The sequence below is a fragment of the Thamnophis sirtalis genome, unplaced genomic scaffold (genome assembly GCF_051295495.1).
Source record: "Thamnophis sirtalis isolate CommonGarterSnake01/CBP01778 unplaced genomic scaffold, rThaSir2_p1.2 scaffold_8, whole genome shotgun sequence".
Taxonomy (NCBI): Eukaryota; Metazoa; Chordata; class Lepidosauria; order Squamata; family Natricidae; genus Thamnophis; species Thamnophis sirtalis.
Window position 1 is genome coordinate 44,282,351 of NW_028261388.1, and position 14,325 is coordinate 44,296,675.

The 14,325-nt window shown below is 36.2% G+C and overlaps 1 protein-coding gene across 11 annotated transcripts in view; it reads right to left on the minus strand.

Annotated features, from left to right (window-relative positions):
* The window catches only part of ROBO2 (roundabout guidance receptor 2), a 688,225-nt gene that overhangs the window by 430,619 nt on the left and 243,281 nt on the right, over nucleotides 1–14,325 (minus strand). The gene's annotated exons all lie outside the window — the stretch shown is intronic.

Consider the following 14,325-nt stretch of genomic DNA (forward strand, 5'->3'; position numbering starts at 1 on the left):
AACCATTTTTAAAATATGTTTTAGCCTCCAATACCTTTATCTTTGTTGCTCTTCTCTACACTCTGCTCTAGAGTCTCAGCATCTTTTTAATATTGTGACAACCAAAACTGGATGCAATATTCCAAGGGTGGTCTTACCAAGGCATTATAAACCAGTACTAATTCTTCACATGATTTTGATTCTATTCCTCTCTTAATGCAGCCTAGGACTATATTAGCTTTTTTGGTTGCTGCAACACACTGCTAGCCCACTAGGACTCCTAGATCCCTAACACAATTACTGCTATTGAGCCGGGTACCACCTATTCCATACCTGTACATTTGATTTTCCTTGCCTAAATGTAAAACCTTACTTTTCTCACTGCTGAAATTCATTTTGTAGGATAGGGCCTAGTGTTAGTGTTTTTCATGATCATTCCAGATCTTTAGCCTATCTCCTGAAGTGCTGGATATTTCCACCAGAAGCACACCATTTTGTTTAGATATTAAATGTTAAGGCTGTGCTAAAAATAATCCATGTAGCATGACATACAACTTTTATAAATGAACTACATATTTTTTAAATATTTTTAAAACAAACCAATACACTGCTATTTTTGACACAAAGATAAATCCCTCTTTTTCACTTCATAATAGTTGTCAGGGTTCAGTTTTGCAATGTAGCTCATTTTTGCTTGTTTGGGATTTAATTGCTACCTCTAGAGACTATACAGTAATTAGCTGCACAAACTTCTGTGAATGTTTTGGTGCTGTGCCATTTCCTTCATGAGCTTTTGCTCCCATTTGCAATAGACATCAGTAAGTCTTGTGTCTTTGAACTGTGCTGAGGACAAACCTTGTCATTCTCTCCCTCCTCCTCCCTGTTTTATGGGAACTATAGAAATGCTTCCTGCCAATGCAGTTTTTATTTATTTTCACACATATGCTTGACAAATACGATATTGGCTTTGATACATATTTTGTATGCATTCTCATATCAATGCTATTTTATAGCGTTAGCGTTAAATCTATACATTTCTAATGAGAAATAATGCTCTTGAATAAAATGTGGCTTACCTCTAGGTAATTTATTCCTTATATTATTTGTTATATTAATGTGTATTTGTGTGTATATAGTAAGTACAGAATGCTTGTACAAAATGTTCAACCAGACAAAAACCAGATAGAAAGGAACACTCCTCTTGTTACAACAATTATCACCTTGACCTTTTAAACAAATGAAAGATTGTGCAAATATATATCTTTTGGAGGAATGTGACCTCCTCTTTGACTCTTTGTGCTCCTTCCTTCTGGTCATATATAGTGCTAACTGTATTAGCCATAAAACATGGAAAGAATGATATTTCATTAAAGTAAAGTTTTAAGCTGAGATTAACACTCTAACATTGCCCTGAGTGATTCATGTGATTAAGGCTGGAGTTCTGTGATTCCTAAGTATCAAAGATCATCTTGCTAACCTCAGCTCTGCTGTTCTCATCTGTAAATCATGTAGACAGGACTAGTTGAAGGTTCCAACTCTATAGTCAACAGGAGAATGTCGATCTTTCTATACCAGCTCCTGAATTGTAGGATATATTAATCCTTGAAATACCCTACGCTTCTGATATTTCAAATAAAATATAGATCATTCTTTTTCAATGGGTCTTTGACCCAAGATGAAATTTTCTAGTAGTTACTTACTTTGCTTGCTCTTGTTTTAAAGGCAGTGTTATGTTCTGGTTTTAATTGCTGTTATTACTTAAACACAATCTGGAGTTTATCAAATAGGTAAGCAATGTAAATGAGTTGCCATGCAAAGAATTGGGTTGCATTTGTTTCCACTTGACATTCTAAGGCTATAATTGTTACTTAGCAATAAAAAACAATGCATTATGTGAAACTTGGTTTTCTTTAATGCAAATTCTACATGCATTACTTGAAGACAAATTCTTCTGGAACAGGCAAGCCAGATGTTTAAAACTAAGAAATTAGTAACAGATTTCAAATGGATTTCATACAATTGCACTATTTTGAAAAAAGAAAGAAAGAAAGAAAGAAAGAAAGAAAGAAAAGAATATTGCATCATTCAGTTAAGAAAGAATTTGAACAGCATGAATTCCTAGAAGGATATAAGCCAAAGTAAATGAAAACATTAAGTGGACACATATAGTGAATTCTTTGGGTTAGTTCCTCTTTACTTGCAGATACGTGCCTATAACACGTAGTTGTCCATGATTTGTGTCCAATGTTATTTATATAATTTGTTTTTAATTTATATAATAATATACCTTATATAATTTGTTTCCATGTTAAGATATATGTATGAATACTTAACACACACACCCCCCCCCCAACCTCCTCAATTTATTGGTTATTATTCCTGGGAACCTGCATAGGGCCATTCCATATAAGATGCTTTAATAACTAAACCAAGACAACTTGATACTTGTACTACAATTTCTTTGACTGCAACATGTTAACATTCATATTATGCTGTTTAATATCCATAAAAATCCAGTCAATATATCAGCTGATGATGTTATCAATTTACTAATGACATTTGATTTGATTTCTTTTTCATCTAATTCAAATGTGGAAGTGGGTCTCAAATAATGAAATGGGTGGAGATTCATATACTGAAGGACAATCAGTAGCATTAATACATGCATATTTGACAAAAAATCAGTTATATGGCTTGCAATGGAGTAGATGTTGCATTCATTTTTAAAGATGTTTAGCAATTTGAAATTGCATTTAGAAGCATTTTTATCCATGTGACATGAGTGACTCAAATTGGACTTTAGCAAAGATAAAGCATTATCCTGTCAGTGATCCATGTGGTTGTAAATGCCCCACTAGAATGCTACTATGCATTTTCTAGAGATGTTTGAGAAAGCATCCAGGAACTACAATTAGATGGGGATATAGTTGCTTTATTAATGTCAATTTTCCACTGAATTAAGCATCATAATACTGTTACTGAAAAGGAAGTGCAATTTTATCCTATTTATTTCCACATTTGACCCTGCTTATTTACTACTGGCATTTGATATTTTATTCCAGATAGCTCTTTAAATTAGATGAAAAAGCTCTAACAGACTGCTGTTAAGCATGTGTATAAAAGTAGCAGACCCAGTTGGTAAAAGAAAGCTCAGGACCATATGGGTTAGAAACATGCAGAAGAAGCCTTCATCCTGTAGTGAATAGATAATTGCTAAAATGATGATGATGATGATGAATGATATTAGTAGCTTATTACATGATATTTTGCTTGGTATGATTCACAGATCTGGGTACATAAATTCTAGTTTGCTTGGCTTATTTTCTAAGAATTGACAGAAGAGATTTGAAAGAGAAAACAAAAAAGACTGCAGCAAACAAGATATATAGTTCCTTTTGTCACTGTCCATAATTGAATAGGTTGCTTTTATCTCTGTACTTAACCTGCAGACCACATTAAAGGAAAGTGACAGATAATATTATATATTGCACACCTATTAATAGCAAACTCCTTGCAAGAAGCCCATCACTGACTCTTTCAATCATCAAATTTAAAACTCAATGCATGTGGAGAAGAATCATAAAGAGCAAATACTTTTTGTTAGATCAGAAAAAATTATGGCCCCATAGAATTAAATGGGTTTTCTCAAATATAAATGCATAAATGCATGAATGAATGCATACATACATACACACATACATTTATTTCTACCCTGTCCTTTTTGAAAAGATAGGTAAACAGTAAAAAAAAAAATCCCAACTTTCAGTTGAATGTGCTTATTTGATGGTGGCCATAGTCAAAATTATTAAGCCTTTTGAAAACATCTTTGAAAACCCTTAATTATAAATAAATTACATATAAATTATATATAAACTCAGGTAACCATTCTCCTTTTTCTTCTTTGGAAATTGCATGACTCCTTTTCAGAGCCTTTGCATAAACTCTTAATACACTCATCCTTAACAAATAGGCCTCTTGGTTCATATTTTCCTGTTCAAAATCCAAGATAAAATTTCTTCCTTAGTAAATGCTTAACCTACTAATAATCATGACCCGACAAAAGCGTGATGACAAAACCACGTCGCTAAAACCGCGACATCATCACCACGGCGACAACAGCGCGGCGACAGAAGGGCGCTTTACAACAGCGCAGTGACAGAAAGCCGATTTAAGTTAAGGTAAGGGTTAGGTTTAGGGTTAGGTTTAGGGTTAGGTTTAGGGTTAGGTTTAGGGTTAGGGTTAGGGTTAGGGTTAGGTTTAGGGTTAGGTTTAGGGTTAGGTTTACGATTAGGGTTAGGGTTAGGTTTAGGATTAGGGTTAGGTTTAGGGTTAGGGTTAGCTTTCGAATGCTAGTAAAAGCATTTTGCTGAGCGCTTCGGAAGGCACGGATTTGCCCTCTGCGGTTATGTCAACGCGGAAAAGGGCTTCGCAGTTTTGTCGGTGAACCCTAATAATCTTTTGAGGTAATTCTATCCTTTTGCTTATAAATTTTAATGCACAATGAGTGGTTTTACAGTTGTTTATAAATTTTGTATGCAACTTCATGTTGATTTTTCCTACTAACAAGTCAAAATGGAGATTTTACAGTATCCTTTCCCTGGAGTGGGGTGGGAATATAGTTTTTATACAGTATCCTTTCCCTGGAGTGGGATGGGAACGGAGATTTTAGAGTATCCTTCCCCTCCCATGCCATGCCACGCCCACCAAGCCATACCCACAGAACAGGTAGTAATTTTTGAATCCCACCACTGAAGGTGACCATAATAGGCATATCCTAAGGAAAGGTTCAAACTAAATATAATCTACTGGAAAGGATGACATGCAACTTTTCAATTATTCTGCCAAGAAAACCAAATAAATAACGCCAACAGGTTAATGCAAGTTGTATTCCCAACTCAGGAGGTATTCAACTTCCCAACATACGTATTGGGAAGAGTATAGGAGAAATGTCAAAAGCAAAAAGAGTTTGATGCTGGAAGATATGTCTAACACTGATATATAGAATGTCAGACCAGACATAAGAAATAAGTCAAAATTCATGTTGTTAGACAAATGCTGTTTTGAAGGCAAAGTGTGGTTGATTTATTTGGATTTCTCTCCTGTTCATTTACTATACATTTTGTTGATTGATGAAAATAATAGCAATAGCAATAGCAGTTAGACTTATATACCGCTTCATAGGGCTTTCAGCCCTCTCTAAGCGGTTTACAGAGTCAGCATATCGCCCCCACAGTCTGAAGTCGGAAGGATGGAAGGCTGAGTCAACCTTGAGCCGGTGGGATTAGAACCGCTGAACTGCAGATAACAGTCAGCTGAAGTGGCCTGCAGTACTGCACCCTAACCACTGCGCCACCTCGGCTCTTAAAATAAACTATTAACACTTCTATTTCTGAAAATATTCTTAATTTACAGCACTTTTGCACAACTGCCTAGCACTTTTGCAAGGTACTGTATATTAGCAAAAGATATTAATGTGGTTGAATATATGCATATATTAGAAGAAATACTTATAAAAATAGGTGTAAATGCTTTTGTTTTCATTTGAAAAAAATGACCAAAGTATACAAAAAAGGTAGAAGAGATTCATAATAATAATTCATAAAATGGCTAAATTGAAATTACATTGGACCAAGCATATTTGGGTTAACTTACACTGCAAGTTAGAGCTATGGTGGCACAGTCGAATGCAGTATTGCAGGCAACTTTGCCCATGCCTAGGAGTTTGATCCTGACCGGCTGAAATCTTTCATTCTTCCAAGGTCGACAAAATGAGGACACAGATTGTTTGGGGACAATATATTGACTCTGTAAACCACTCAAAGAGTCTGTAAAGCACTATGGAAGGGTATATAAGTCGAAGTTCTATTTCTATTGATATTGCAAGTTAATTCATCATTTGTCTATTTGATTCTTTCTTATCGAAAACAAGATAATACATAGTAACTATCTTCAGTCTCCCTGCTTAACACCAGCAGCAAGACAAATGGAGAATAAACTGAGACTATACTTATCAATTTTTCAAGACAATAGCGGAATATATATGTCTCTTCCTATATCAATGACATTTAATGTCAACGATTCTTGTAGTTAGTGGGAAACTAATCTTGGAGTTTGGAAATCAAATTAATCTGCAATATTGTATTGATCTGTAGTATGACACCAATACCTAAAGCATTATGTTCATGAAGGTGATTGAAAATAGCTGGGTTTAAATGTATTATTTCAAGGCAAACTAACACTTATATACTTAAAGATGGTTATAGAGTTTGGAGCATTTGAAATCTGTCAAGTGATTTACAAACCCTGACTTTATTCCATAAAATATATCTTAAACATGCATTGCCATTTTTTCATGTCTGATTTTTTTCAACATAAACCCTGCTACTTTATAGGGTTAGGGTAAACTTAGAATTTTCATTAGAACTCCCTAGCTGGACTACAAATATCCAGATTGTGATGTCTCCCCAGATTCCTCCTCAAAGATCAGCTCAAGGGAGGATAAGCTCATTTCTGGCATGTCAGGAACTGAGTTGATTGGTGGCTTTGAATGGCTGGCAGAAAGAAAATTGGAGGAGGCTTCAGCTGGGAAGAGCTTGCAGAGGCAGACAGCCAATGAAGAGGAGGAGAAACTGCCTTCTGTATCTCATCCAAAAACACACAGGGCAGAGAAAAGGCAGGCACAATGGAGGTCAGCCAGACTAATGGGAAGAGAAGGCCCCACCCATCTTGATGGGCTGTATTGGAAAGCTGTCTATTTATCACAGCAGACAGAGGGAGGCGTTGCTAGGAATGTGTTGGTTTTCTAGTTGTTTGTTTGATCATCGTGCTTCCTGCTTCACTATGTTTGGAATTGTGCCTTGGAGACTCTGAGCTTTTCTTGCAAAGTGAACTCTCATGTGTATTTAAGTTTTGCCTATGGATTTAAGTTTGTTTGGTGGAGTTATTTGATTGAGCAACTTTCAATTGCTTTATGGACTATTGGGCCATTGCTTTGTGGACTACTCATGGCTTGCTTGTGACTGGATTTAACTGGGATAGTTCTGAGTCTTGGTGAAGGGAATTGCTGGGGAACATTAATAAACTCACTAAACCATAGTTACATGTGTGTGTGCTTGTGTGTGAGTGGGCAGCATACAGGCTACCGGCTACAGTAAGGAGATAAAGAAACACTTTGTCATCTGCAGTCATATGGATTCTTTTATAGCCCTCATGGGATAGTACTAAGATATGTAACAATTTAACTTCTTTAATTTTAGTTGGCAGACAGTGATTTTGAGTGCAGAAGTGTCATAAGCAAAATATTGGAGCATGTACACTAGCAAAGAAATCTTGATAGAAGATGAAAAGATTAAGTATTTCTGTGAGACTTTCTTGTACTGACATGGGAAATTTTATGTTTTGCTTTCTAAGCATAACTTCTGCAAGTAGCTCCTATCTTGTTGATCTCATTTAATTTTCCATAACCATATTTTCAGCTTATATTAATTTCCAATTTTTGATTCAGCTCCAATTTGTTAAAAATGACATTTACCATTAGGAAAAATGTGTATGTAGGTAGATGAGAGTTTCTTATCTGTATAAGGCAGCTGCTCCAGTTACATTCTCTCTCTTGTGTTACTTATGATTTGCTTTTTGCTGTCTGCTATAATATTATTCCAGTTCCCAAAATGAAGCGACCGAGTTCCAGATGTTTATTTTTTTCAAGTGCATTCTTGAATTTTATGTAGAAAATCAATTTGGAATGATGAAATTGTAGGCAGAAAAAGACTAAGCATTTAACATCTACTTTTTTCTATACTCAGAATTCTTTCCTACTAAAGTTTTTTTTAAAAAACCCAAAAGACAAAGTCATATTTTTATAATGAGGATATGCAGTATATGTATATTTCCTGACATATAACCTAGGACTCTCATTGTTTGACACTTTGAGATTATATTCAAAAGAGGTCTATTGAAATAAGTAAATGACAATAAACAGTTTTTTAAAGTTTGCAGTAATTTATGCCTAGGAAAGTATCCAGGGACTAAAGGATTTCTCTTTTGAGGTCAGAGACAAATCTATAATCCTGGATGGAAAAATCCTCTCCAGCTTCTGGCAATTGTTTTTTTCTATTGTGTTTACTTGACACAAGTCCTCTCTCACCCCACCCGCAATGGTTGCAACACTTTAAAATGTGTTCCATAAGTGCACACATATGCATACAAAGATGTGCGCACATCCAGACACACTCATACACACTTTATCTGGGAATGAAGAAATTGAAAGCAATTGTAAAAAAAGTGTAAAAAATTGAGTTGAGAGACATAAATTTAAAATACAAATGAAACAGATTGTTTTATTGGAATTTTCACAAACCATAGGTATGTTTACTTCCAAATTCATAACATATTGTTTCTAATAACGTCTGTATCAAGGACCTTGTTAAAAGTGTCATCCATTAATAAGCAAGAACTCCATGATCTTTCAAAGAAATGAAGATTCAAGAAAAGTCTTGGCTGTCTTGTTAATCATAAATTTAAAATAAATAGCAGATGCTGATAATACCACACAATTTTGTTTTAATATATCAGTATTTATCAACACCATATGTATGGACTTCCTTTTCCAATTGATTTTAGCAAATAGAATATAGAAAATAAGTCATATTCAAACCAATGATATGTACATATCTTTTTCTTAACTGTAACTGTGAGATAGTTGAGATAAGTTGAGAAAAGGGAAAGTTGCTGCTTTGTCAATGATTGCAATGATATTTTTCCAGAGGTAGATTTAAAACAAAATGTCATATAATTATCCCCATGTATTTAGATTCTCAACATACAGTAACAATTTTATTATGATTTCCAGGAAATAAAAGATCATATTTTTTTCTGTTTTCAGTAAGATTATATTTAGTTTATTAAGCTATCTTGCCTAATCATCTTCATGTATCCTCAAAATCCCCTTCATTCAAGGGCAGATTATATAGTCTTAGAATTATGACTGGCTTTCAATAATTCAGATTTCAATAATTCAAAACTGGTTGTTCTATATTGTCGGTTTGTTGATAGACGCTATGTAACATTGAACTTAAATACCCAAACTCATTATGCCATCAAAATATCCTGAAACCATTCAAGGAAGTATTATTATATGTTTTGTAATTAATAATGATTTGTCCTACATAACATATGGAAATGATCTCTTGCTACTTCGAAAATACGCACTTTTCTTGCCTCTCACAAAAGACATTACCACTGATGACTGTCTCCTACCAGACATGTAAGACCAAAGGCAAATATCCAAACATGTTTCTGGAAGGAAGAATAGAGGAAAGCAGAAATTATTAAACACTTGGGCCACGCTTATGGTAAGAGAAGTTTTATTTGCAAGAGGATAACAATATTATGCTGGTGACAAATGAAGAAAAAAGAAAAGAAGGAGGAAAAAAGAAAAGACCCAGAGTTTGACATATATTCTCAATTCTTTCCAGTTCAAGTGGTACATTTACTGTAAATGATTTTGCCAAACTTTATTGTTTGAGGAGAGAGGGGGAGAGAGAGAGGGAGGGACAGAGAGAGGATATATATATGCAAAAATTACCAATTAACAGATTAACAGAGTTGGAAGAGACCTTGTTGGTGATCTAGTCCAACCCTCCACCCAAGCAGGAAACCCTACACCCGTGATAGGGAACCTATGGCACACGTGCCACAGGTGGCATGTGGAGCCATTTGTCAGGACACGTGAGGTGTTGCCCTGTCAGCTGGCCAGAATGCATGCGCCTGCTGGCCAGCTGACTTCAGCCTTCTTTTGAGGCCATTTTTCACCCTATGGAGGCTTCCTTGAGCGTGATGGAGGCTTTCACCCTATGGAGGCTTCCTTGAGCCTCCAGAGCGTGAGAAAATGGCCCTATGGGCACACTGGAAGTTCAGGAACATACTTCTGGTTTGCTTGTAGGGCTGGTTTTAGTCCTCTGGAGCATTCAGGAGCCTTCAGCAGACTTCCCCGAGGGCTCCGGAGGGCAAAAAATGACCCTATGCGCAAAATGGAAGTGACTTCTGGTTTTCTCATAGGGCTGGTTTTAGTCCTCTGCAGCCTTCAAGGAAGCCTCCTGAAGGCCCCTGAATGCTCCAGAGGGCTAAAAGTTGCCCTGCTCGTAGGGTTGATTTTTGCCTTCCGGAGCCTTCAGGGAAGCCCCCTGAAGGCTCCGCAGGGCTAAAACCGGTCTTACGAGCAACCCGGAAGTCCATTCCTGAACTTCTGGTTTGCCCATAGGGTTGGTTTTTTGCACTCCGGAGGCTTCAGGGAAGCTCCTGAAGCCTCTGGAGGACCTCCGGGGGGGGGGCAGGGGGCTGTTTTCACCTTCCCCAGGCTCCTATAAAGCCTCTAGAGCCTGGGGAGGGCAAAAAAAGCATGCCAAAAAACAGGGGGAGTGCTGGTCATGTGCGCATGTGTGCTGGGGTCATGTGCATAGCATTATGGGTGTGCCACATCCATGCACAACTCCCCTGCACTCTCCCCGCTTTTGGCACATGAGCCAAAAAAGGTTCGCCATCACTGCCCTTCACCATTTAAGACAAATGGCAGTCTAGTCTCTTCTGTAGCTTCCACTGATGAAGCTCCCACAACTTCTGAAGGCAAGCTGTTCCATTGGTTGATTGTTCACACTGTCAGAAAATTTCTCCTTATTTCTAGGTTGAATCTCTCCTTGATCAATTTCCATCCATTATTCCCTGTCTGGCCTTTCAGTGTTTTGGAAAATAGCTTGCCCTCCTCCTCTCTGTGGCAGCCCCTCAAATATTGGAACACTGATATCAGCGATATCAGTTCCCTGGTCCTTCTGTTCACTAGACTAGCCATGGCTAGTTCCTGCAACTGTTCATTCTGCGTTTTAGCCTCCAGTCCCCTAATCATCTTGGTTGCTCTTCTCTGCACTTTTTCTAGAATCTCAACATCATTTTTTATGGTGTGGTGACCAAAACTGGATGTAGTATTCTAGGTGTGGTCTTACTAAGGCTTTATAGAGTCGTATTAGTACCTCATTTGATCTTGATTATATACCTTTATTAATGCAATTTAGGATTGCATTGGATTTTTGGGCTGCAGCCGCACACTGTTAACTCATATTTATTTGGTTGTCCACTAACACTCCAACTTCCCTCTCACAATTACTGCTCTTAAGCCTGGTTTTACCCAGTCTATATGTGTGCTTTTGGTTTTTCTTACCTAAGTGTAAGAGTTTACTTTTCTCTACCTTGAATTTCATTTTGTTAGATTATTCCAACAATTAAAAATGCTGTTAAATTTATAAGCTTCATTTTTTCTACTTTTTTATATTTTTTCAATTTTTCTACTGATATTATTTTATTAAAATTAGAAAGAAAGATGGAATGCTAACAGAACCAGAGTCATTCTTTCATAAAATGAAATAATAGATTTTGAACCTTATGAAAACTTCATTAGACTTATGTGTCAGGAGAATTGTATGAGAAAAAAATCAATAATTAATCAACTGCCCAAGTCCCACTCAGAAAAAGAGTGTCGTTTTAAAAGAAAAAAAATTGTGTTGGAAGAGAGGGAAGGTTGAAATGGAAAAGAATTATTTATATAAAATTATTTATAAATATGAATGGAAACTATGGTATTTATTCCTTCTTTTCACTTTTGCATTTATGTGCATGTGCATATGTCTGAATACACAGTTACACACACATTCAAATACACACATATACAGATATATATATATATATATATATATATATATATATATATATATATATATATGTATGTATGTATGTATGTATGTATGTATGTATGTATATGTATATGTACATACGTGCGCGTGCACACATACACACAAACACACACACACACACACACACAAAGCATTGCAATAGCTTAAGAATAAGCATATGTTGATGGAATTAGTATGTGAAACAATATAACCATGAAAAATGAGGAAAAATTCAATTGATCTTTTTAACTAAAGCAAATACATTATTTTTGTTAAATTTAAGACAAAGTGAGACTTCAGATGGAATCACACTTTTAGAAATATGCTGTTCCATATGTTCTTCCTGCTGATGTCACTTAACAAGCTGGTTTTGCAATTTTGTACCAAAAATAAATATCTTCCTCAAATTCCTGAGCTTAAAATCCTCCAAATACGAGGGGCTCTCCAAAAATCTGGAAGTTTTTACAAAATGACAGGATAAATGGATTGAATCCAGGGAAAGGGAAATTCAGATCCTGAAAACAGCAGAACTTTTGTGGTAGGGAATTAAATGCAGAATGTAGCACAGACAGACTCATGATTGAAAACATCAAGTGGTAAATGATCACCTGGCCACAATCCTAGGAGTCTGGGACATGACCATAAACCTTCTAAAAGCAACTGTTCATTTTATTGCCATTTTTATTTTGTTACTTAGCTGTATGCTACTCTCAGGAAGTAATTTAAGCAGATCATGATGATCTACTGAAGCCCTAACAATTTTCTATAACTGTGGAAACTAAAACAAGAAGAATAGGGAAAACAAAAAAAATTAGGGAGGGTTTGCTCCTCCAGCATTTCATACTTATAATGAGGATCAAATCAAGATAGCTAAAATATATGACTTTAAAGACATATTTTGATAAGAGTGGATACAGGATAAATCTGAGCACAAATCTGCCATTGAAGCTAATGAGATAGTTCTTCATGCACTGTGCCAAACTTCTCAAGTATAATTTATATGGAATAGGAAGCTTTTATCGTCTTCAGAGTGAAACATTTTGTCATTATAAAACAAGTGTTAATGAGAAAAATCTTTTGTTGCAGGGATTTTGTCATCCAATAAAGATGTTTGCTTGTAAAAAAAAGTTTTCTGGTTAAATCAGAAATATTTCCTGCTGAGATATCACTTTATAAATTTCTTCTTTTACATATTAGCACACGAGTTTTCATACTGAAAATAACCATATAGTATGGCTGCTGGATCAGACTGCCAAAACAAACAAACAAACAAACAAAAACAGATGGCTGCAATATACCAACAGAAAGATGTACAGATTCTAATTCTTTCTAGTATAAAGTGGATATGTAGTTTCTTGGGGAATCCAAATCTGATGTCCTACAGCAGATTTCATTTCCACCTCTTCTACCTAAACAGCAGCTCTTCATCTAGATAAGTGTATTCCAATGGAAAAAGGTTGTGACTTGGTTAATTGTGTAGACATTCTATAAAATAAAGCCTGTGGTTTTATTACAGTATACAGAATGACAGAATTGGAAGAGACCTTGGATGTCTTCTAGTCCAACTCGCTGTTCATTTCAGGCAAATGGATGTCCAATCTCTTATTAAAAACTTGAAGTGTTGGAGCATTCACAATTTCTGGAGGCAAGTTATTCCACTGATTAATTGTTCTAACTGTCAGGAAATTTCTCCTTAGTTCTAGGTTGCTTCTTTCCTTGATTAGTTTCTATCCATTGTTTCTTGTCCTGCCTTCAAGTGCTTTGGAGAATAGGTTGACTCCCTTTTCTTTGTTGCAACCCCTTAGATATTGGAACACTGCTATCATGTCACCCGTAATCCTTCTTTTCATTAATGAGTCATAACCCAATTCCAACAACTGTTCTTTATGTGTTTTAGCCTCCAGTCCCCTAATCATCTTTGTTGCTCTTCTTTGCACTCTTTCCAGAGTCTCAACATCTTTTTTACACTGTGGCAACCAAAACTGGATGCAGTATTCCAAGTGTGGTCTTACCAGGCATTCTAAAGTAGTGTTAACACTTCATGTGATCTTGATTCCATCCCTCCATTAATGCAGCTTAGGACTGTGTTGGCTTTTGTGACATCTGCAGCATACTGCTGGTTCATATTTAAGTGATTGTCCACTAGAACTCTCATAATTACTACTATTGAGCTGAATGAAGTATTGAACTAGATGAAGTGTTTTGTACAAGTTTAGCCCCTGGCACTGTTAAAGGTATGATTACTCTGTTACAGAAAGGTAGGAAAGTGGGCAGGATTAAGTGGCTTCTTCCTACTGGACCTTGGACCCCTAAGACTTCCAAATGTCCATAAGGTGTGGTTAGGCGTTTGCTAGATTCCTGGATGGATGTGTTGGGTCATTGAGGAATTTAATTGGTGTGTGTTAGAATATGGAAGATACTGGAAATGGATGCCTGGATCTTGAAGAAAGGCATGAAGAGCATGAATAGGAAGGGGAAAGTAAAGGAAGCAGGTAGGAACATCTAAACCGTGATGGACATGAAGATTTATCCTGGGATATGAATATGGGCTGCAATTGAGTACACTGGACCAGAGGTGGGTTCCAGCCAGTTCTAATGTCTTCTATAGAAGAGGTTCCACAAATCTACA